The sequence below is a fragment of the Rattus norvegicus genome, chromosome 19 (assembly GCF_036323735.1).
Source record: "Rattus norvegicus strain BN/NHsdMcwi chromosome 19, GRCr8, whole genome shotgun sequence".
In the NCBI taxonomy this organism is placed as follows: Eukaryota; Metazoa; Chordata; class Mammalia; order Rodentia; family Muridae; genus Rattus; species Rattus norvegicus.
Genome location: NC_086037.1, coordinates 18,760,260 through 18,786,775, shown reverse-complemented (window position 1 = coordinate 18,786,775; position 26,516 = coordinate 18,760,260). Strand labels below are relative to the sequence as shown.

Sequence of the window (26,516 nt, the reverse complement as noted above, 5' to 3'; positions counted from 1 at the left end):
AGCAGTGTGTGCTTTACTCACGGTTTCTTCTGTTGCGGCCAATGCAAGTTATCAGGCTTATATTCCTTGTCCACCTTTATTTGAACCTGCTACTTGGGGGGAAACAGATGTGGTTTATACACCACCCCAAGCATTTTATCATCTCTTTGGAATAATTTGACTTTTTGAATAGATATGATGGAACTTTGTATAATTTTCCTTATGCTGGAATAAATATGCCTTTGTGTTTAGGACAGCGACCAGGCCTACAAATGGGTTATCAAAATTGGCGATTACCAGGAATAATTGTTACAGTCTCCAGGATTGACAGCTTGGTCTATAACCAAAATTGGAATAACATTACATTTGTTAGCGAGCCAGTACATCCTATTTGTGCTTGGTTTACTTATGTAGGCTTAAAATATCTCCCATGCATTTGGAAATTCTGCCCTGGCATGTTTGGAAAAATTATTCAAGATAAATGAATAAATTGGGGTCCTTATGGCCAATCATTAATACATGTTCAGAATGGAATGTTACCACTTGTGATTTGTCAAATGTTACCAGGATGAACTGAGAGGAGAGTGAACGCCTTAATGGATGCTTGCTGATGGAGTGTGGAGATGGAGGCATTGCTGATAACCGACTGGCCTCTGTGGAAGATCCTACTGCGTTTCAAGCTCATTTGTGGAAGACTGTCACTGCATTAAAAGAAGATGTGCTTGCTAATGGAAGCTTTTCTGGGCCTGCTCAATCTGCCTCTCAGTATAATTTTATGATATTTAAGAAAGAAAAGCTTACTACTTGTATTCCTATGCCATATTTGTTTTTAATAGGTAGATATAATTTTAATAATGGATTTCCTTATAACTGTCATTTGTATTCATGTATTAATTTATCTGTTCAGTTTTCTATGAATCAAGATTCTATTAATATATGCAGCAAAAATATATGTATGGATGCCTGTTAATTTGGGATGTCATTGGTCTCAAGATCCTCTTAATCATGTGATTATTGTTTTTTTTTTAATATCTGCTGAAGAGAAGTAAAGGAATTACTGGAGCCACTGTAGCTACTATTTTAAGCCTTATTTCTGTTGCTACTTCGGCAGCCATTTCCAGCATATCATTAAAAACATCTATGGAGACAAAGCATTTTGTTTAAGACTGGCATAAAGATTCACATGAGTTATGGATAGAGCAAACTAAAATTGATACTAGACTTCAACATCAAGTAGATGTTTCAAAACAAACAGTAGAATGGTTGGGTCGAAAGATGTTACCTATTGAAAAATATGAGGATTTAAGATATGATTGAAATCCTACTACTTTTGTGTTAATAAATATATGGATAATGATACCGAACATGACTGGAAGTTAATTCAAGCCTATTTAGAAGGTAATGAAAGTGCTACAAAAGTAATTAATGCCTTGAAATATGATGTTCGGATATCTTTTGGTAAATAGCTAGAAGATACTACCCCTATGGAAATAGCGAAATTCTTGGCTGATCAATTGACAGGATTAGATCCCAAGGCTTGGCTTCAAAGGATTTTCCATAGTTTGGGAGGAGCTAGTTTTGCCATAATCTTATGTACATTATGTATTATGTTGCTTTATTTTTACATGACTAAACTCCTCCAAGGACATTTAGCTATGTCATGGAAAGTGTTACTTTTAAAAAACAAAAGAAAAAAGAAGGAATTGTTAAGACATAGATATGCAGCTCCCAGGCAGGGTCAAGAAAGGCCTGGTGACAGATTCAAGTAGGGGCTGGAATGCCGCCCTGGAGAAGAAAATGTTTTTCTCACTTGGCGTTAAACTATCTTCTGCAATGTCCTGTTCCTGTGGAAGTGGTTCTAACGCTGTCTTGGTAATGGTGAGTATATTTTGATTATAATTAGAGAGGTGATTTGTTATATGAATATTTTGAGAAGAAGCCTTTGTTTATTCGAATTTCTTTGTTTAGTCTTCCCTCAGTTGTTCCTGGTATCCTGGGAATAATGATCTTATGAAATCTTGACAAAATGGAAATTGTAGTAATGCATATTCCTAGCTTTATAAGGATTAATAAACCTTGCAACTGTGTGCAGCTGCTTCTGCCTTTGCTCTGCACACCCTGTGTCCTGGGGGTATGCGACCATACCCAGGGCCCCCAATTCACTAGACATTGACAATGGGTCACCCCACAAAACACAGAAGCATCTACCTTAGTCAAAAATGGATATTTTATTGAATGCACACACTAATACTGATCAATCACATCCATAACTAAGATATTAGGGGCATATCAATGGACCAAAATACATCCCTCTATACTTATAAAGTGAAGGAAGAAAGAATGAAAGAGAGAAAGAGATAAAGAGAGAAAAAAGAAAGGGAAAAAACACAAAAAACTTAAGCTTCTCATATGAAGTTCGCAGGAAGTATTGTCTGGTGTTCAGTTCTGATTAGGCCATTTTAGATAGAACAGTGCATAGTGACCCTTAATGTGATGGGCCCTATATAAAGCTTTCTGCAATATTGGCATTTTAACAAAACTCATCTAGAACATAGAAAACAGGAAAGGACGTGATCATGATGTCCTTGCTCTCTATCAGGTTATTTATCTGTGTCCCTGATTGTCAGGCATAGAACAGCAACAATCTGAAATAGCTGGTAGACATGGGAAAACGTGGCTAAAACTATAGTTGTGGGTTACACACCTCAACTGTCAAAGGCTAATGCTTTCCTCACAGTCCTTGGAGGTCATTCTTGTAAGTCTATCTATTGGAAAGCGGAAGCAGGTTTATCTGAGCTCAAAGTGAACCTGGCCAGCCAGGGAGAGGGCAACATGTGATACTTGAGACCCTGTCTAAAACCAGCACAGAAACCCACACTTCATTCAAAGCATCATCTACAAATTCTTTATTATTTACCATTCTCTCCCTACCAGTCTTTCAGTCTGGAATGATAGAAAAGAACTGGAAATGATCTTTCTATTCTGAGGACCTTAATCTCTCTTTCCTTAGGTCCACATTAAAAATGCAAGCAAACAGGTATCACCATCTGAATATCTTAGTATCATCTACTCAGTATATCTAGCCTAATACTGTGCTATGACAATCTCAAGCTTCCTTGAGTGTCGCTGACCCAGCAAGAAGTGTGATGTACTGAGGTCACACCCCAGGGATCCTTTCAAGGGGTTAGAATAAAGCCATCAGAGATACTGCACTTCTTTGTCCTTAGATTAAATCAAGCTGACACAATGTGAACCTGGTGGATTATTTAACCATGCATCTTTCTCCCAACCCCACGTTTCTGAGTTCAGTCCATGGCAGAATTCATGCCCCATCATCCTAGATATTGTTTAGTGGTATGTAATTATTATTATAAAGCTATATATTAAATTTTGTCATTATGTAAATTTTTGTGGTTTTCACAGTCTTCTTTGATTAACTTTCCTAGTTTTGTAAATTTATCCCCTGTGTTCTCTGGTATTTTATCCTTCCCTCAAACTAAATTATTCCTTTTAGGATCCTCTACAGAGCTGTCTTACTGGTTATACATATTTTGTTAAATTTATTTTTAGTGTGCATTAGTCAGCACAGTAGCTGGGCAGCTGCCTGCCCTCCATGGTATCAGATCTACTTTCCAAACAATAACGCTCAACTCTTACTGACTGTGTAGCATCTTGGCTGCTCTTTGTTCCACTTGGACAGCCCTCAGGACCAGGCTCTCCTCTCCCTTAACCATGGCTGCTGTCCTCTTCCTCTCTCCTCTCCATCACACATGTTCTTCCTTTATTCTCTGGCTGCTTCTTCTTCCTTCTTCCCTCCTCATGATCCTCTCTAGCAAAGCCCTCAAAGCTCACCTCCCCCATCTCTCTGCTGTGCAGCTGTTGGCTGTTGGCTTCTTTATAATCACAAGTATCTGGGAACAGGGTCATTTTTTTGGGGGTTAGCCAGTCTTGAGTTCTCCAAATTAGAATTAAAATAGAAGCAGAATTAGGCCAATACACTACAGGGAATTCTTTTGTTTTGGTTTGCTTTATTTTTCTTTTACCTTTTTACTATTTATTTTATTTTTGGCTATTTTATTAATTTGCTATTTTATTTACTTATATTTCAACTGTGGCCCCCTTTCCAGTATCCCCTCATCAAACCTTACTTCCCATTTCTGTTCGGCTTTGCCTATATGACAGTGCTCCCCCAACCACACATATCCATTCCCACCTCACACCTCTAGGATCCCAATTTGGTGGGCAAATTTTCACAAGAGCCAAGGGCCTACCAGCGCATTAAAGCCAGGTAAGTCAATCAATCCTCTTCTACACAGGGACCTAGAACAATAGACCCATTCTTGTATACACTTTGGCTGGCAAAAGTGGTCCCTAGGAGCTGGGGAACTGGTGACAGACGGACTAGTTAAATATTAAAGACCACTGATTGCTGCTTTCTCTTCTTTTTCTGATTGTGGGTGAAATTATGTTTGTGTGCTTGTCTTTTTTTCTTTTTGAAATTATTGCGAGGTGATTAATTTCTTACTTTTTGGGGGTATAGTTTAGCTCATTGTCTTTGAGTTTTCCTCCTATTATCATCTGTTATGCTGTCTTAGAGAAAAATATAGTTTAAATTTGGATTTGTCATGAAATATCTTGGTTTCTCCATTCATGATGATTGAGAATTATGCTGGGTATAGGATCCTGGGTCTGCATTACATCTGTCCAGGATTTCCTGGCTTTTGGAGTCTCTGTTGAGAAGTCTGGTGTAGAGACACTGCCGGAACCTGAAGGGACAGACCGGATAAACAGTTCTCTGCACCCAAATCCTGTGGGAGGGAGAGCTAAACCTACAGAGAGGCAGACACGCCTGGGAAACCAGAAGAGACTGCACTCTGCACACATCTCTGACGCCAGAGGAAAACACCAAACGCCATCTGGAACCCTGATGCACAGAGGCTCCTGGAAGGGGCGGCGCAGATCTTCCTGGTTGCTGCCGCCACAGACAGCTCGTAGGCAGCACCCCATGACCAAACATGAGCCTCGGGACCACAGGTAAGACCAACTTTTCTGCTGCAACTGACCTGCCTGGTGAACACCAGACACAGGCCCACAGGAACAGCTGAAGACCTGTAGATAGGAAAAACTACACACACGGAAGCAGAACACTCTGTCCACATAACTGGCTGAAAGAAAACAGGAAAACAGGTCTACAGCACTCCTGACACACAGGCTTATAGGACAGTCTAGCCACTGTCAGAAATAGCAGAACAAAGTAACACTAGAAATAATCTGATGGCGAGAGGCAAGCGCAGGAACCCAAGCAACAGAAACGAAGACTACATGGCATCATCGGAGCCCAATTCTCCCACCAAAGCAAACACAGAATATCCAAACACACCAGAAAAGCAAGATCTAGTTTCAAAATCATATTTGATCATGATGCTGGAGGACTTCAAGAAAGACGTGAAGAACTCCCTTAGAGAATAAGTAGAAGCCTACAGAGAGGAATCGCAAAAATCCCTGAAAGAATTCCAGGAAATCATAAGTAAACAAGTAGAAACCCATAGAGAGGAGTCACAAAAATCCCTGAAAGAATTCCAGGAAAACACAATCAAACAGTTGAAGGAATTAAAACTGGAAATAGAAGCAATCAAGAAAGAACACATGGAAACAACACTGGATATAGAAAACCAAAAGAAGAGACAAGGAGCTGTAGATACGAGCTTCACCAACAGAATACAAGAGATGGAAGAGAGACTCTCAGGAGCGGAAGATTCCATAGAAATCATTGACTCAACTGTCAAAGATAATGTAAAGTGGAAAAAGCTACTGGTCCAAAACATACAGGGAATCCAGGACTCAATGAGAAGATCAAACCTAATGATAATAGGTATAGAAGAGACTGAAGACTCCCAGCTCAAAGGACCAGTAAATATCTTCAACAAAATCATAGAAGAAAACTTCCCTAACCTAAAAAAAGAGATACCCATACGCATACAAGAAGCCTACAGAACTCCAAATAGATTGGACCAGAAAAGAAACACCTCCCATCACATAATAGTCAAAACACCAAACGCACAAAATAAAGAAAGAATATTAAAAGCAGTAAGGGAAAAAGGTCAAGTAACATATAAAGGCAGACCTATCAGAATTACACCAGACTTTTCACCAGAAACTATGAAAGCCATAAGATCCTGGACAGATGTCATAGAGACCCTAAGAGAACACAAATGCCAGCCCAGGTTACTGTATCCTGCAAAACTCTCAATTAACACAGATGGAGAAACCACGATATTCCATGACAAAACCAAATTTACACAATATCTTTCTACAAATCCAGCACTACAAAGGATAATAAATGGTAAAGCCCAACATAAGGAGGCAAGCTATACCCTAGAAGAAGCAAGAAACTAATCGTCTTGGCAACAAAACAAAGAGAAGAAAAGCACACAAACATAACCTCACATCCAAATATGAATATAACAGGAAGCAATAATCATATTCCTTAATATCTCTCAACATCAATGGCCTCAACTCCCCAATAAAAAGACATAGATTAACAAACTGGATACGCAACGCGGACCCTGAATTCTGCTACCTACAGGAAACACACCTCAGAGACAAAGACAGACACTACCTCAGAGTGAAAGGCTGGAAAACAACTTTCCAAGCAAGTAGTCGGAAGAAGCAAGCTGGAGTAGCCATTCTAACATCAAATAAAATCAATTTTCAACTAAAAGTCATCAAAAAAGATAAGGAAGGACACTTCATATTCATCAAAGGAAAAATCCACCAAGATGAACTCTCAATCCTAAATATCTATGCCCCAAATACAAGGGCACCTACATACGTAAAAGAAACCTTACTAAAGCTCAAAACACACATTGCACCTCACACAATAATAGTAGGAGACTTCAACACCCAACTCATCAATGGACAGATCATGGAAACAGAAATTAAACAGAGACTTAGACAGACTAAGAGAAGTCATGAGCCAAATGGACTTAACTGATATTTATAGAACATTCTATCCTAAAGCAAAAGGATATAACTTCTTCTCAGCTCCTCATGGTACTTTCTCCAAAATTGACCATATAATTGGTCAAAAAACGGGCTTCAACAGGTACAGAAAGATAGAAGCAATCCTATGCGTGCTATCGGACCACCACGGCCTAAAACTGGTCTTCAATAACAATAGGGGAAGAATGCCCACATATACATGGAAATTGAACAATGCTCTACTCAATGTTAACCTGGTCAAGGAAGAAATAAAGAAAGAAATTAAACACTTTTTAGAATTTAATGAAAATGAAGGTACAATATACCCAAACTTATGGGACACAATGAAAGCTCTGCTAACAGGAAAACTCATAGTGCTGAGTGCCTGCAGAAAGAAACAGGAAAGAGCATACGTCAGCAGCGTGACAGCACACCTAAAAGCTCTAGAACAAAAAGAAGCAAATACACCCAGGAGGAGTAGAAGGCAGGAAATAATCAAACTCAGGGCTGAAATCAACCTAGTGGAAACAAAAAGGACCATGGAAAGAATCAACTGAACCAAAAGTTGGTTCTTTGAGAAAATCAACAAGATAGATAAACCCTTAGCCCGACTAACGAGAGGACACAGAGAGTGTATCCAAATTAACAAAATCAGAAATGAAAAGGGAGACATAACTACAGATTCAGAGGAAATTCAAAAAATCATCAGATCTTAGTATAAAAGCCTATATTCAACAAAACTTGAAAATCTGCAGGAAATGGACAATTTCCTAGACAGATACCAGGTACCGAAGTTAAATCAGGAACAGAAAAACCAGTTAAATAACCCCATAACTCCTAAGGAAATAGAAGCGGTCATTAAAGGTCTCCCAACCAAAAAGAGCCCAGGTCCAGACAGGTTTAGTGCAGAATTCTATCAGACCTTCATAGAAGTCCTTGAACCAATATTATCCAAAGTATTCCACAAAATTGAAACAGATGGAGCCCTACCGAATTCCTTATATGAAGCCACAATTACTCTTATACCTAAACCACACAAAGACCCTTCAAAGAAAGAGAACTTCAGACCAATTTCCCTTATGAATATCGACGCTAAAATACTCAATAAAATTCTGGCAAACCGAATCCAAGAGCACATCAAAACAATCATCCACCTTGATCAAGTAGGCTTCATCCCAGGCATGCAGGGATGGTTTAATATACGGAAAACCATCAACGTGATCCATTATGTAAACAAACTGAAAGAACAGAACCACATGATCATTTCATTAGATGCTGAGAAAGCATTTGACAAAATTCAACACCCCTTCATGATAAAAGTCCTGGAAAGAATAGGAATTCAAGGCCCATACCTAAACATAGTAAAAGCCATATACAGCAAACCAGTTGCTAACATTAAACTAAATGGAGAGAAACTTGAAGCAATCCCACTAAAATCAGGGACTAGACAAGGCTGCACACTCTCTCCCTACTTATTCAATATAGTTCTTGAAGTTCTAACCAGAGCAATCAGAAAACAAAAGGAGGTCAAGGGGATACAGACCGGAAAAGAAGAAGTCAAAATATCACTATTTGCAGATGATATAATAGTATATTTAAGTGATCCCAAAAGTTCCACCAGAGAACTACTAAAGCTGATAAACAACTTCAGCAAAGTGGCTGGGTATAAAATTAACTCAAATAAATCAGTAGCCTTCCTCTACACAAAAGAGAAACAAGCCGAGAAAGAAATTAGGGAAACAACACCCTTCATAATAGACCCAAATAATATAAAGTACCTCGGTGTGACTTTAACCAAGCAAGTAAAAGATCTGTACAATAAGAACTTCAAGACACTGAAGAAAGAAATTGAAGAAGACCTCAGAAGATGGAAAGATCTCCCATGCACATGGATTGTCAGGATTAATATAGTAAAAATGGCCATTTTACCAAAAGCAATCTACAGATTCAATGCAATCCCCATCAAAATGCCAATCCAATTCTTCAAAGAGTTAGACAGAACAATTTGTAAATTCATCTGGAATAACAAAAAACCCAGGATAGCTAAAACTATCCTCAACAATAAAAGGACTTCAGGGGGAATCACTATCCCTGAACTCAAGCAGTATTACAGAGCAATAGTGATAAAAACTGCATGGTTTTGGTACAGAGACAGACACATAGACCAATGGAACAGAACTGAAGACCCAGAAATGAACCCACATACCTATGGGCACTTGATTTTTGACAAAGGAGCCAAAACCATCAAATGTAAAAAAGATAGCATTTTTAGCAAATGGTGGTGGTTCAACTGGAGGTCAACATGTAGAAGAATGCAGATCGGTCCATGCTTATCACCCTGTACAAAGCTTAAGTCCAAGTGGATCAAGGACCTCCACATCAAACCAGATACACTCAAACTAATAGAAGAAAAACTAGGGAAGCATCTGGAACACATGGGCACTGGAAAACATTTCCTGAACAAAACACCAATGGCTTATGCTCTAAGATCAAGAATCGACAAATGGGATCTCATAAAACTGCAAAGCTTCTGTAAGGCAAAGGACACTGTGGTTAGGACAAAACGGCAACCAACAGATTGGGAAAGATCTTTACCAATCCTACAACAGATAGAGGCCTTATATCCAAAATATACAAAGAACTCAAGAAGTTAGACTGCAGGGAGACAAATAACCCTATTAAAAAATGGGGTTCAGAGCTAATCAAAGAATTCACAGCTGAGGAATGCTGAATGGCTGAGAAACACCTAAAGAAATGTTCAACATCTTTAGTCATAAGGGAAATGCAAATCAAAACTACCCTTAGATTTCACCTCACACCAGTCAGAATGGCTAAGGTCAAAAACTCAGGTGACAGCAAATGCTGGCGAGAATGTAGAGAAAGAGGAACAATCCTCCATTGTTGATGGGATTGCAGACTGGTATAACCATTCTGGAAATCAGTGTGGAGGTTCCTCAGAAAATTGGACATTGAACTACCTGAGGATCCAGGTATACCTGTCTTGGGCATATACCCAAAAGATGCCCCAACATATAACAAAGACACATGCTCCACTATGTTCATCGCAGCCTTATTTATAATAGCCAGAAGCTGGAAAGAATCCAGATGCCCTTCAACAGAGGAATGGATACAGAAAATGTGGTACATCTACACAATGGAATATTACTCAACTATCGAAAACAATGACTTTATGAAATTCATAGGCAAATGGTTGGAACTGGAAAATATCATCCTGAGTGAGGTAACCCAATCACAGAAAAACACACATGGTATGCACTCATTGATAAGTGGTTATTAGCCCAAATGCTTGAATTACCCTAGATGCCTAGAACACATGAAACTCAAGAAGGATGACCAAAATGTGAATGCTTCACTCCTTCTTTAAAAGGGGAACAAGAATACCCTTGGCAGGGAAGAGAGAGGCAAAGATTAAAACAGAGACGGAAGGAACACCCATTCAGAGCCTGCCCCACATGTGGCCCATACATATACAGCCACCCAATTAGACAAGATGGATGAAGCAAAGAAGTGCAGACCGACAGGAGCCGGATGTAGATCGCTCCTGAGAGACACAGCCAGAATACAGCAAACACAGAGGCGTATGCCAGCAGCAAACCACTGAACTGAGAATAGAACCCCCGTTGAAGGAATCAGAGAAAGAACTGGAAGAGCCTGAACGGGCTCAACACCCCATATGAACAACAATGTCAAGCAACCAGAGCTTCCAGGGACTAAGCCACTACCTAAAGACTATACATGGACTGACCCTGGACTCTGACCTCATAGGTAGCAATGAATATCCTAGTAAGAGCACCAGTGGAAGGAGAAGCCCTGGGTCCTGCTAAGACTGAACCCCCAGTGAATGTGATTGTTGGGGGGAGGGCGGCAATGGGGGGAGGGTTGGGAGGGGAACACCCATAAGGAAGGGGAGGGGGGAGGGGGATGTTTGCCCGGAAACCGGGAAAGGGAATAACACTCGAAATGTATATAAGAAATACTCAAGTTAATTAAAAAAAAAAAAAAAAAGAGAAGTCTGGTGTAATTCAGATAGGTCTGAATTCATTTGTTACTGCATATTTATACCTTACCCCTTTTAATATTCTTTCTTTGATCTATGCATTTAGGGTTTTAATTGTTATGTGAATGGAGGAATATTTTCTGGTCTGCTCCCATCTGTCAGATTCTATGGCCGTGGTTCTCAACACTCCTAGTGCTGAACACCTGTAATACAGCGCTTCATGCTGTGATGACTCCCACCATAAAATTATTTCAGTACTACTTCATAACTAATATTGCTACTCTTATAAGTCATAATATGCAAGGTATCTGATATACATCCTTTGTGAATGGTCGTGGCCCAGAGTTTGAGAAACATTGCATTATATACATTTTTTTTTTTAAAGAGAGGCCTTCATCTAAGGAGGACCTGATGCAGGTGTAAGAGCAGAGACACCCTGATATAGTGACAAGTTAGCAGGCCCAAGGCCGCTTGCCTTAATGGCAACAGAGATTCCTGGGTAAAGGCACAATCTGAAATCACTATCCCCAGGACATTTCTTACCTCAGGTTTTCCCCATTACACGGTGTGTCTGCTTGGCCATGTCTGTCCAGGAAGCCAGTCCCTGTCGTCTCTGATACAGACAGAATGCTTAAGGCAAGAATGTTTTCCTGTGTTGGCTCCCAGTCACTTCTATAGAAGTAAGTTCAAATCACCCGTGGCTAAATGTGTCTCTCTCACATAATGTGTGAGACTTGAAATGTCATCCATTTGAGTTGACAAAAACCAACTCTCACTTCAGATTTATAGCTGACCAACACTTAGTTTCAGGAGAATGAAGAAGCTGGCCAGGCCTCCAGAGTCAGATCCCCTCCCTGCCTGGGACAATCCCACCCACAGTAGACTTCACCTTCACTTAGCAGGTGTTTTCAGAAAAATCTGACCTCAAGATTCTGAAGTCCACATCTGCACAAACCCTAACGTTGTTAGATGGCGGACATGCAGGTTTTCTCCACTTTAAATCATCCTGGCCTCTTCTCTCCTGGGATGCACTCTGTTCTCTCTGGTCTGTTCTTCTCAGAAGCCACTTCTCAGAAGGGGCACTTTGCTCTAACTCCTCCTTGGGACCCACCCAGCACTTGTGCTGGGGGATCTTATTGACTCTGAGCTGGGAGGGGTAGCTCTCACCCTGACTTGAAGAAGCCTGTTTTCACAGCTGATCTAGATCTGAGGAACAGGTGCTTTTAAAGAAGCATGTGAAAGCATCTCCTGCAGAAGAGCTCACATTCAGGCAAAGTCACACAGGACAGGGAAAAGTGGCTTCCCAACTTCCCCAGGGCGCTCAAATCAGGGAAGGTACCTCATGGTCAGAGAGTTTGAGAAAGGCCTCCATCTCCCTGAAAGACTTCCCTCAATCATAAGTCCCACCACTATCCCAGGCTCAGCAAACCCCTCCACCTGCCAGTTCCTTCCAAATGAAACCCAGTGTGAATTGAGAATAACACTTCTAGGAAATGGGCGACACAAGTCTCTGGCGGTCCTGGCCTGGGGTCTGTCCCTCAGGCTCTCCTCACTTCCCCTAGGTGCCTAGGGCAGAGGCAGGGTCAGGAGTAGGGGGAGGGGCAAGTTCAGGGTCTGTGGCAGGGTCAGGGGCAAGCAGTGACCACCAGCCACAAGATAGGCTTTGGGTGCATGGAACACACAGCAGCAGAGCTCGCCCTGCCCTCCTCCTCTCTGGAGTGGGAAAGCATGGAGACCTGAGTGGTTGGGAAGAGTTGGGGAACTCACAGCTGCTTTTCCTCTGACTGCAACTGCAAGTGCAGGGCGAAAGAAGCCAGAGAGGCTCAGGGGATCCCCCCATTTCCTGATTTCATTGTACTTGTGGCTGTCCAGGTTGAAGGCTGTGCTTGGCTGGCCAGAAGCCCGCAGACAGGTAGAAGATGCACAACTGGCCTGTGACCTCCCTGGGCGCCCACTGGGACCCAGCTCAAGTGGCCACAGACACTCACCATGCACCCTGCCCCAGCCCTAAGCCTGTGCACACCAAGGCCATAGCACCTCTGCTAGTCCCTCCCACAATGAGTACTCCACCCTGGCCCCCTGGCTGGCTTACACTCTCTGTAGGGAGCTCCTTGTTTGGTTTAGACACCAGGTTGATTATGGCCTCAGAGAAGGAGTCTAACAATGTTCCATCTAGTTCAATATAGTGGAATAATTGAAGCACTATTGTTATTAGGTCTTCATTAAAAGTCTGATAGCATTCTGCGATAAAGCCATATGGCCCAGAAATTTTGCTTTTTAATTTTGGGAGGGGCAAACTATACTGACAGTACCTATTTTCTTCTGAGAATTATCCATTTACCTTCCCAGATCTGTGTTTATGTTGGTAATTGTTATCTGTCTAGAAAATACCAATATCAAATAGATTTTCAGTTTTCTGGAATAAAGGCCTCTGAGGTAAGACATAATGGTTTTTGAATTTGTTCATTGCCTCATGTTAGATTCCCCCATTCATTTCTAATTGTGTCAATTTAGGTATTGTCTCTGGTGTGCAGTTTGTTTGAGGAAGGGGTTGCCTCTCTGGTGGATCTTCTCAACAAAAATACAAAAAAAAGAAACAAAAAATAAATAAAACAAACAAAAAACCCAACACACAGGACTTGGTTCTCTTGACTCTTTGTACTTTTCACTTTATTTGTAATTGACTGATTTGATTTGAGCCCTGAATTAATTTCCTGCCATCAAATCGTACCTGACATTCTATGGGATGAGGTTTGGCCTCATCTTGTTAACAGCAACATGTAACTGCTGAGCTGTTTCTGCTCTCTGTAGTGGTGATGACGTCAAAATCTTACTGAAAACCATGCATAGCCTGGTTTAGGCTGTCGTAAAGTAGCCCACCATTTCAGTGTTCCCTGCAAGGTGCCATGGGACAGCAGTAGCATGAGTCTGCATGCACCTGGACAGTTTTCACTAGGGACTACACACACACACAGACACACACACACATACGCACTTTACTGACATGGTGCACATTCTTTGCACACAAAGAAGAAAGTGAGCAGTAATGAAAACACACCAATAATGGAATTGATGGAGGGAGCTGTGGGGAAGCTGGGGCTTAGAGTTACATAAAGGCCCTATGCAGGCTCTCCTTTTGTTGGAGGAGAAACTTCAAGTGCAATGTGGTTCTTTATTTTCTTCCTCTAAAGCACATATGGTTAGGGTGGATCACAGGGCTTTGAGCATGTTCGGCAAGTACAGTCACACTGAATTAAATCCTAGGGCTGGAACACTATTAATCTTCTACAGAATTACAGAGCAGCCTGGATGAAGACTCTCAGCTGAAAAGGTGGACATCTCAAGACAAGCACTGGACAATGGCTGACAGACTTGACTGAAGACTGGAACTGTTTTGCTATCTCATAGGAAAAGAAGGCCCCTCCCACTACAATGTACTCTAAGGACAGTTTATGCAGGTTAGGATGACATGAACTATTGTCTCATGTCACAGATGTCAGCACAAAGTATCCAAGGTATTGTATGCCAATGGTAGCATCAACAGAACAAAGCACACAGTGTCATGAAGACATAAATTATGAGTTTGTGTAGCAAGACCCAGGCCTCTTCCAGGTTCTTAGATAGTAACTGAGAACCTCAAACACAGTAGTGATGTGATAGTGTGGGGTGAATCTAGTTACAACTAGCTTCTATTGTGACACCGATGACTCTTTTGTGTTATGTTCAGCTTATAATGAATGACTAGACCCAAGCATGAGAATAACCAAATACTACATTGCTTCTCTCCTGAGCTTTTAAAAGCCCTGGGGTGACAGCAAGCTTTTGTGGACATTCTGGATTGCTCCTTCTATACTTTAACTCTGTGAGTCACCTCCACTCTCAGTAAGTTAGTTCAATTCCATAAATTGAAAATCAGTCACCTGGAAAAAATACATTCTCAATACGATTCCAGATTGGCCATGAAAAAGGGTAGCTTGAATTGTCCCACCTAGGTTCTGGGCCTGCACAGGCCTGCTCTCCAAGAGAAACCTGTGTTCACAGCTGCAGGCTGCATTCACTATGGATGCTCTTGAGGTTCCTTCCTAAACTGCTGAGATTAAAATAATTTTCTTGTTAACAATCAAAGAACTGATTATGCCAAGCTGGCCTAGAGGAAGCTAGTTTATGTTCAATCAAGTTTATCAGATGTGCACAATACATATGGTCATCGTAGATAACAGGTGAAAGATCTGCTCTAATATGGACACTAAGTGATGCTGGAGGATGATCCTGACCCACAATGAGCAGTGGGGACACCAGAGCTCTGTACGGATGCCTGACAACCTAACACGTTGAGCACGCACGGCTCAGTAAGTTACCTGTGAACACACATCTCCTGAGATCTCTCTATTTAATCATAGGTGATCTTCTCCACCTAATACAGCACCTCATGTGGAATAACAAAAGCCACCTGCAGGAGCTGTGGTTATGACTCACAGGGTAGAGCATCTGCTGCTCTCTCAGAAGAACCACATGGACCCTAACAATTGGGTAAAGCATGTCAGTGATTACATCATAAAGTGTGTGTCCGAGGAACAGCCACATTCTCCACACAAAAGACACTGTCACACTGGGTACCCCTTGGTGACTTTGAATTCACTTATTAGCCCAGGCTCCATGGAACATGCAAAGATCCATATCTAGTTGTCAGTTCTAAGACCACAGGAGGGACATAACCCTTGAGTAAGAAAGATGGTCTTAAGAGTCAAGAGATAGAATTCAATTTTTATTCATAAGGAATTCATTTTGACAACAAAACAGGATTAAAATGAATAAAAATATTTAAAAATATTTGAAAGTGAAAAATAGTAACAAGAACATATAAATATGAAACAACAAAACGAAAACTTCAATTAAAATCATAACAAAAATATTTCTAAACAGCATATTCTTAACGAACATTTAGAAGCACAGATGTCTTGCTGTTTCTCCTCTAGCACACATAATGAAAGGCGGTTGCCCAAGTTGTCTCTCAAGTGCTGTTTTCTGAAGAAGAAAGTGAGTAAGACCTCAATCAGTCAGGCTGGCTTAGTGTTATATGCATTTAGGGTCTCTAAGAAATGACATGTTAACTATGAGGAAGAATATTCATCCAAAAAATGTTGTTACCATTCAGGATGTTTGTCATCAGGGACTCCTGAGAAAGCAACTTATTCTTCAGGAAGCTCTCTTACTGAGGTGTGTCCAATTCCAGCTCTCTCCCACTTTCTGAGACATGGTAGAGGAAAGCAGTATTTCAGACACTGATTTGTTGGGGAAATGCAAGCCAGCTGTCAGAATGCTGCCTTCTACCACCTCAGTTCTATTGGACAGTCGACGTGGACATTTTAAGTGATATCATTGTTGCTAACTCTGCAGTCAGGGCAAAATCACCCGCAAGCCTCACTGTAATGTGGGCTGACAATATGGGACCCAGACTTATACCAGTGCAAACCAAAAACAGGGCAATGGGAAGAGAACTCATTGGGTTGCCGGGAGAAAGGAGATGTCCATATGTCACCAAGGTTAAAGCCAATGACAAGTACTATTTTGACATTTGCACTTAGTTCTTATCCCAGAAAGGTGCTTCCTACACAAGAAGTCACATTAACACAGAGTGTCATTTGTCAAAGAACAAAGAACTTGTTCAAAGCTCTGCATAGGATCCAATCTATCACATGGATATGCAATAATGAGGTATGTTATTCATCTGTCACCATTTCTAGACTGCAGCTTCAAAAAGATCAGCAAAATATACTTGCAATATCATTCCATTTTTTGAAAAGTGGTTAACTTCCCAGAATACTTGTGCATAGGCAGAGCAATGAACAATTCCATTACATGAGGTGGTTGGCTGGTTGTGAGTGTAAATTAGAAAGGAGGTAGGAGGAAGCAAAGATGTATCAAATTGGCAAATTTTATCAGATATTGTTAAGCTAACACAGCTGCTCATCCCTACCTGATGATGCTGGGTCTGGACGTTGCTGGTCTTTATCTTTCTTGTTGAAGTCAACCAAATATTTCTGGTTCAGTGCACACTCAAGATGTCTCTCCTTGCCCCCCTGCTTCAGTGGGACCAACTTCTTCCTACATGTGTTCTCCATCAGGAGCTGGCTGAGCAGGTTTCTGGAAATACAGTCTGCATAGTAAGATCATGCTGGCCCTTTCTCCCATTCCTACTCCCAAGTCCCACTAACTCTACCAGGTCCCAGATACCCAGGAAGACTTAATAAAAAACAACTCGATACATATAAGGCTGCTCCACAAACCACAAAGAGTTAATTCGGGGAAGAATGAATTGTTTGTTTGGGCAGAGCACCAATTAGTGTTCACATCTCTGAGAAAGAACATGGATCTACAACTATCCATGAAAGCCCAATGCATGGGGGCAACATCAATTAGTAGTGAGCCAACATCCTCAAAACAGGTCAGTAGAACCAAGAGAAGGTCATGCTAACCATGTGGTCCACGCACTGAATTTGTAAAACCTGGTATGACACCATAGGTCCAGATCACCCTAATAACCTTCTGCTGACTTCAATCAGTAATGTTCTATCTAGAGCCTTCTGAAGATGCCTAGACCACCCTGGGATGAGTAAGAGTCTTTTATGGAACTGAAAACTGAGTCCTAATGACCCTGGCACACTGATGTGTAAATAGCACAAGAGATAGAACCAGAGCTGAAGACTGTCCAATCCAGAACAAAGAAGTCATAAATGGCCATTCCACAGGTGACAGCCTTTCTGACCAGGACTTACCTAGAGAAGGTCATCTCCTTCTTCAGCTTATGGTTGTTCTCATGGATCTCAGTGTTCTCCATCTCTAAGTTGTGCAGAATTGACATGACCGCCTCCTCCATTCTCTCCAGGTCTTCATAATATGGATTTGGCCTGAAGTGTGGCCTGGCCCCAAATGATAGAATCCAATGAACATCAGAATTTAGGAATATATAAGCTCAGGGTGGGTCCTGTACTACACCAGTCCTGGAAGGACACCTTCTGAATTCTACATTTAAGGGATCTTCTTCAGCTTCAGAAACTTGTTTTTGTTTGTCCAGGACACCAGAATCTCAGCATCCAGATGGTGGCTTCCCTGGCTCCCTTTGTTCAATCAAGAGGAAATCTGCAGTCAAGCCAGTTGAGCTATCAAGAGCCTAGGCCACACCTCTCCATGCTCCCCCACCCCAACACACCCAGAAACCTGTGATTTCTTTTCTCCTGTCCCGATAACAGACCTTATATCAACACAAAATTATAATCTGCACAAGGAATACAAATAAACAGACAATCGTGGTCACATAGGCAAAGAACTGTGCTGTTGACAGTGGGCTCCCAGAACAAAGCATTCACATCACCATGAAAGTGTTACAGGTAAATACTCAGGCCAAGACATAGACCCCTAGATTCCAGGTGTGGAGGGAAATATAAACATATAAAAGTTGTGCATATGTATTTGGATGTATGCACACACAGACTCACAGACTGAGACACACCCACAAAAAAAGAGAAATGTAAACAGAGAGAAAGAGAAAGAGAAATATGGAAACAGTGAGCACTGTGAAAACCAGGAGAAATGCATGCACCATTGCTGTCTCAGAGTGTAAGACACACAGACAATAACAAACAGGCCTGAGCCTGAGAACTTCTAGTCAAGCATTGAGATGAACAGTGTGGGACCAGGCCCCTCAGGCTGCTGCCTGGATCTTCCAGCACTCAGTCCCATGCCTAGCAAGTACAGAGACTCACCATAAACTCACTGCAATTACAATCTTGCAAAGCCACCAGATGTCAAGGGCTTTGCAAATGCACACTGGGAACTCACTCTCCCTGACTTTATCCCCAAATTCTTCATTCAGACCACAAATACTACTTTTCAATAAATGGAAGCAGATGAGTCCATTTTACACCTTGCTCCTCAGGAAGGGTCAGGTTCTGAATCTCCTCTATATGGGAGGTCAGGTTTAGCACAGGGTGGTTAGGGAGGCACAGCTTTCTAGAACCCAAAACCTTAATAGGAGAAGATGAAGGTGATCTTGCAGACCCAGGAATGAAACAAGAGCATTTGGAGCGATTCATACCTGTTGTTCTTGGATCTCTCTGTCAGAAACCTCAGGCGATCTCTCAGGTCATTTCTCTCCTCGGTAATGAGCTGCAGCTCTTTAATCAGCCTCTCCTTTTTCTTCTTGGCCTGCTTCTTGCTTAGGTCAGTTTCAGGGGAAGATGTTTCTCTCCCAGCTTCTGTAGGTAGAAGAACACAAGTGAACCTGCATGGGGAGAATGCATAGAGTGTTCATAGACCTCAGTGAGGCCTAAACAGGAGAACAAGCATGGAACCCAGTGTCACTGCTAGGCGATTGGTCTATCCTTAAGAGGCCTCCTCAGTGGATCTCAGTTCTCCCACTACTCTATAGAGACCAAGAGATGTAAGCAGCCAGGTGTTCCCTATGCCGGACATTACGTGCTTACATGTACCATGGAGATGGCTTCTCCAGAATTATCATCAGCTGAACAGGGTACAGCTTGGTTTCAGGACCCTCATCCCTGTGGCTTCAGAACTCAGATGATAAATTCACCATCTACAACATTTGAATGATTGGAGACACTCAGATGTCCTACCCTGGTACTCTAGGCCAACAACTTTAGATTTAAAACGCATTTCCAAGGAGGACATGGTCAACAGACTTATCTGTTCCCCTATTTGAAACACCAAATACCCCAGAAGTGCCAATAGGTTACAGGCTGCATCTTAGTCTACACGGTCCAAATAGCTTTGGTATTGTAGAAACATGTTTGTAACACACAACCTCTAATATACAAAGCTAACGATGACCCTTCCAGTTAGAAGAAATCAGAGAAGGTCTAAGAACATAAGGTTATTGCCTGGAGCACAATTCTCTCCCTGTTCCTACTGTCAGATATCCACTGTATTTAAAGAAGCAATGATAGTGAAGTACATTGCTGCCCTGTCTAAACTCAGAAAAGGTGGACCCTTCCATGACTCCTGATGAGGTTATTATATCAATGTAACAGAACAAATGAACTGAAAAGTAAAGACCAGAAGTTCACAGTATAATAGCATTGGCCTTACCATAGCATCCCAGTGGGGATGGGGAAACTAAAGTTCTGAAATCCTTGACTTTAACGAATTGTGATATTCATGGAAATTCAATTCCTTTTCAGATGCTCCAGTTGTTGTGGCCCATTGCTAGAAAGGTCAGCTTAAGCCTGCATCCTCCTGAAAGGAAGCTCAACATATACTGCCCAGAACTTACTCCACATTCCCCAGAAGTGCTGTCTTTGTCCATCATTACTTAGAGACGAAAGGCCAGACTCCTTCACTCTAGTCTCTCCACAATCGACGTTCCCCCTCCCAAAACGCTTGAGAAGACGGGAAAACATGTCTTACCTTGTAACCGCCAGACTCAGTCTGAGAGAAACTAGGGCACTGGTTGTCACTACAACACTTGTGACATCACAGAGGATGCCAGAACTCTCTAGGAGACAATAGAATGTCCAAGAAGGGACAGCTGATGTCATGGGGAGCAGACTTTGCATCCCTGCTAATGTTCTCCCTGTACTGAGCATAAGCAGAGGTGCCCTTTCCAGGAGACTTTCCTGGGGCAGAGCCACTGAGCATCTCCTGCTTCCAAAGCCAAATTTTCCTCAAGGCTTGAGTATAAAAAACCTTAGTAATCCCTATGCATCTAAATGAATGTTTCCTTCCATATCTTGCCCCAAAATGTCTCATCCTAACTCACATTGTCCTCATTCACCAATGTTAGCCATTAAAACTTCCTGAGATTTCACACCAGCTTGAATATGCAGTCAAAAGTTCTCCTGTCTCATTATGTACAGGTGGTTTATATCACATCAAGAAATAGTCTGCATGGTAGGTTACAACATGGGTGTGTATTAGGGGAACACTCATGAAGTCATGTGCTTAGCAATCGACAATTGCCAAGAAATTCCTTAGTTGAAAGAGTTGACGTCTTTATGGTGCTAGGAACAGTGTGGAGACCAGTTGGCAGACAAAAGTGCAATATTGGAGCCACCAATGAAGGGAACCTCATGCTGCTTGTGGGGTTCTCATCTCTGCGCCAATGTTGCCAAAGGAGCACTGCTGACAGGCCTTCTATCAGAAGCTGAGCTTCTATCAGAAAAATAAAATAGTCAAGAGATATAGGGGGTGCAGATAAAGGTGTAGGACGAGGCTATACACATCACTACGGGGATAGAGCAAGGACCCAGCACTTGTGCTCTGGGTCATGGGCTTCCCCACAAACACAAAAGCATCTGTCACAGTAAAAAATGGATACTGTATTGAGTGCACACACTAACACTGATTGATCAGATCCATACCCCAGATTTTGGGGGCAGATCCATGGCCCCAAATATCTTCCTCTCAACTTATACAGCAAAAAATAAGAAAGAAAGAAAAAAGTCAAAACAAAAAGCTCAAGCTTCTCATATGAGGATTGAAGGAAGTGTGATCTGGTGGTCAGTTCTGATTAGGCCATTTTAGATAGAACAGTGCACAGTGATGCTTAATGTGATGGGTCCTATATACAGCTTTCTGCAATATTGGAATTTTAACAAGCCTCATCCAGAACATACAGAACAGGAAAGGATGTGATCACCATGTCCTTGCTCTCTATCAGGTTATTTTTCTGTGTCCGTGATTGTCAGCCATAGACAGCAACAATCTGAAATAGCTGGTAGACATGGAACAAAGTGGCTAAAACTATAGTTGTGGGTTACACACCTCAACTGTCAAAGGCTAATGCTGTTCTCACAGTCCCTGGAGGCCACTCTTGTAAGACTGTCTACTGGAAAGTAGAAGCAGGTTTATCTGAGCTCAAAGTGAACCTGGCCAGGTAGGAAGAGGGCAACATGGGATACTTGAGACCCTGTCTAAACCAGCACAGAAACCCACACTTCCTTCAAAGCATCATCTATGAATTCTTGATTATCTACCATTCTCTCCCTACCAGTCTTTCAGACTGGAATTGTAGAAAAGAACTGGAAATGATCTTCCTATTCTGAAGACCTTGATCTCTCTTTCCTTAGGTGTACATTAAGAACTCATGCAAATGGGTATGACCATCTGAACATCTTAGTATCATCTACTCAGTATATCTAGCCTAATACTGTGCCTATGGCAATCTCAAGCTTCCCTGAGTGTTGCTGACCCAGCAAGAAGTATGAAGTACTGAGGTCAAACCCCAGTGATCCTTTCAAGGGGTTAGAAGAAAGCCATGAGAGAAACTCCACTTCTTTGTCCTTAGATTAAATCAAGCTGATACAATGTGAACCTGGTGGGCTATTTAACCATGCATCTTTCTGCCAACCCCAGCTTTCTGAGTTCAGTCCATCTGAACCTGCATGCGGAGAATGTATAGAGTGTACATAGACCACAGTGAGTCCTAAACAGGACAACAAGCCTGGAATCCAGTGTCACTGCAAGGAGTTTGGTCTTCGCTTAAGAGACCTCCTCAGTGGGTCTCAGTTCTCCCTCTACTCTATAGAGACCCAGAGATGTAAGCAGCCAGGTGTTCCCTATGCCTTCTGACACACCCAATAAATGCAGTAAATTTTAATTTCTGTTCAATTGTTCAGTAACTTACTTACACTTGCATATTGCTGTGGAAGTGATGGGGTTTCGTGATCAGTATTGCATTTAACAATGCATAACCAATCATCCCTCCTAGAATGACTGTATATAGAGAAAGAAAATTTATTAGAATGGTTTATAGACTGTGGTACAGCTAATTCAACAAGGAATGGAAGGTCTAAAACGCAGTAGTTGCCCCTGTTGAAGCCAATCCCCCTAGCATAGCTGTAGCCATTTTGTTCCATGCCTGCCAGATAGTTCATCTTCTTGCTGTAATATGTCTGCCTGTCATGGTTGTCTGAAAATAATTTAACTCAGAGCAGGGTCAGGAATGATCACGTAACTTGTGTATGTTTTTTTTATTGGTTATTTTGTTTATTTATATTTCAAATGTTAACCCCTTTCCAGTTTCCCCTACAATAACCCTGCATTCCACCCCCTTCCCCAGCCTCCTCGAGGGTGCTCCCCCACCCACCCATTCCCGAACCACTGGAAGGAAGTTGTTTATGTTGTGAGGTTTCTTAATCTTAAATTTCATAATTATAAGCTTCATGTAGGACCAATAAAATTAAAGGTCAATATGAGGGCTGCAGAGATGGCTCCATGGTTGAGAGCACTGACTGCTCTTCCGGAGGTCCTGAGTTCAAATCCCAGCAACTACGTGGTGGCTCACAACCATCTGTAATGAGACCTGATGCCCTCTTCTGGTGTGTCTGCAGACAGCTACAGTGTACTTATATATAAATAAATAAATCTTTAAACAGATAAAAAGTCAGTATGAACCTTTGTTGTCTAAAATGGCTTGAGTCAGGGCTGACAACCAGAGAGCCCTTCCAGCACCTGCCTATGAGCTCACATTTTAGTCTTTATAAACTGACATAGAAAAATATCCAGGGTCCTAGCGTGACAAATTCTCAGCTACGTCTCTGATGATCAGTCTTAGGGTGGGCATTCAATAAACCATCCCTGTCTAAGTGAGGTCAGAGTTTGTGTGGTTTATGGGGCAACTCCAGGACCTCAACGGTTTTGTCCATAAGGCTGGATATTTCAGCTGGTCTTCAGTACATGCAGGAATCCTGAAGAAGAAGGAAAATTAATAAAGCAAACTTCCTTTTTCCATGTCCTTGATATGAGCCAGCAGAAGGTGTGGTCCAAACAAAAACCAACGGATTGGGTAAAGATCTTTACCAATCCTACAACAGATAGAGGGCTTATATCCAAAATATACAAAGAACTCAAGAAGTTAGACCTCAGGGAGACAAATAACACTATTTAAAAAATGGGGCTAAGAGCTAAACAAAGAATTCACAGCTGAGGAATGCCGAATGGCTGAGAAACACCGAAAGAAATGCTCAACATCTTTAGTCACAAGGGAAATGCAAATCAAAACAACCCTGAGATTTCACCTCACACCAGTCAGAATGGCTAAGATCAAAAACTCAGGTGACAGCAGATCCTGGCAAGGATGTAGAGAAAGAGGAAAACTCCTCCATTGTTGGTGGGATTGCAGACTGGTACAACCATTCTAGAAATCAGTCTGGAGATTCCTCAGAAAATTGGACATTGAACTACCTGAGGTTCCAGCTATACCTCTCTTGGGCATATACCCAAAAGATGCCCCACATATAACAAAGACACATGCTCCACTATGTTCATCGCAGCCTTATTTATAATAGCCAGAAGCTGGAAAGAACCCAGATGCCCTCCAACAGAGGAATGGATACAGAAAATGTGGTACATCTACACAATGGAATATTACTCAGCGATCAAAACCAATGACGTTATGAAATTCATAGGCAAATGGATGGAACTGGAAAATATCATCCTGAGTGAGCTAACCCAATCACAGAAAAACACACATGGTATGCACTCATTGATAAGTGGATATTAGCCCAAATGCTCGAATTACCCTAGATGCACAGAACACATGAAACTCAAGAAGGATGACCAAAATGCAGATGCTTCACTCCTTCTTTAAAAGGGGAACAAGAATACCCTTGGCAGGGAATAGAGAGGCAAAGTTTAGAACAGAGGCAGAAGGAACACCCATTCAGAGCCTGCCCCACATGTGGCCCATACCTATACAGATATTAGATAAGATGGATGAAGCAAAGAAGTGCAAGCCGACAGGAACTGGATGTAGATCTCTCCTGAGAGACACAGCCAGAATACGGCAAATACGTAGCTGAATGCCATCATTAAACCACTGAACTGAGAACGGGGCCCCCGTTGAAGTAATCAGAGAAAGGACTGGAAGAGCTTGAAGGGGGTTAAGACCCCATATGAACAACAATTCCAACCAACCAGAGCTTCCAGGGACTAAGCCACTACCCAAAGACTATACGTGGACTGGCCCTGGACTCCAACTGCATACGTAGCAATGCATAGCCTAGTAAGATCACCAGCAGAAGGGGAAACCCTTGGTCCTGCCAAGACTGAACCCCCAGTGAACATGATTGTTGGGGGGAGGGCGCTAATGGGGAAAGGATGGGGAGGGGAACACACAAATAGAAGGGGAGGGGAAAGGGTTGAGGGATGTTGGCCTGGAAATCGGGAAGGGGATTAACAATCGAAATGTAAATAAGAAATACTCAAGTTAATAAAGATGAAAAAAATAAAAAGAAAAAAGAAGGTGTGGTCCAGATTAGAGGTGGGCCTTTCCATCTCAAAAGATCTGAATTAAAGATTTATCTTCTGATCTCCAAGATTTGGATTACAAGTAGGTCTTTTTGCTTCAGAAAATTTAATTAAGAAAAAAAATCCAATGGTGCTTATGCCTTTAGCCTCAGCATCCAGCAGGTAGAGGCAGGTGGATCTCTGAGTTCAAGGCCAGCCTGGTCTACAAAATGAATTCCAGGACAGCCAGAGCTACACAGGGAAACCCTGCCTCAAAAAAAACAAAGAAGAGGAGGAGGACCAAGAGGAGGGGGTTGAAGAGAGGAAAATAGAAAGAAGGAAGGAGAGAGAGAGAGAGAGAGAGAGAGAGAGAGAGAGAGAGAGAGAGAGAGAGAGAGATCCCCCTCACAGGGCGTCAAGCCATTTGGCATTAGTTAATTCCAGGTACACTCAAGTTGACAACCAAGAACAGCAATCCCATTACCCGTGGTTGTGATCTCACCCTGGTAGGCTCCTGAGTAGGAGGCTGAAGCAGGAGAATTGCCATAAGTCTGATGCCAGCATGAACTACACACGTGTTCCAAGCCAAGCCAATCTCAGCTACAGTTTGAGATTCTGTCTGAAAAATATGAAAGAGAAAGAAAACATAATTTCCTAGAGCAGTGTTTCTCAACCTTCTTATGGCCTCAACCCTTTAGAACAGTTCCTCATGCTGTGGTGATCCCAACTACAAAATTATTTTTTCGCTACTTCACAACTGTAAATTTGCTACTGTAATGAATCTTTATTGTAGTGTAAACTATCAGATAGGAGACCCTGTGTGGGTCACGACCCCCAGGCTGAGGGCCTTTGCCCTAGAGGCGGTCTTGGCCTAGTTTATATAGTTCATATTACAATGGCCTCTCTCAGCGTTTGAAGGTCAAGTATATTCACTTGTAACATCAAAACATAAAAATTCAGTTGAGCTGCTGGCTGGTACGGTCTGACATCCCCCAGAATACCTTTGCCATTTTGTTCCATGTCTGCCAGCCATTTCATATTGTTGCTGGAACACGCCTGCCGTCACTGAGGAGGAGAAGGGAGTTGGCTCAAGGACATGCTGACCACACACCTTGTTTTGTTCTGAATGTTCTGTATGCCGTTTGCTAATCTTGAGAAATTTGCACCTTAAGGAGTGGTTCCCTGAAGTGGACACAGGTGATAGGCTAAGGCAGATGTGTGAAGGAATGTTTCACTGAGGCAGACGCAGGTAAAAGGATGTTCTGCTAAAGCACGCATGTGAAAAGACACGTGA

At 42.0% G+C, this 26,516-nt stretch overlaps 1 long non-coding RNA gene across 1 annotated transcript; it reads right to left on the bottom strand.

The window, feature by feature from the left end:
- Positions 1–15,552: 15,552 nt before the first annotated feature.
- Positions 15,553–21,086, bottom strand: LOC134483201 (uncharacterized). Its single transcript, XR_010060074.1, has 4 exons — positions 17,755–21,086; positions 16,956–17,122; positions 16,127–16,225; positions 15,553–16,003 (listed from the first exon to the last, which is right to left on the bottom strand). It is a non-coding gene; the product is annotated as an uncharacterized LOC134483201 (long non-coding RNA).
- Between the last annotated feature and the right edge of the window lie 5,430 nt (positions 21,087–26,516).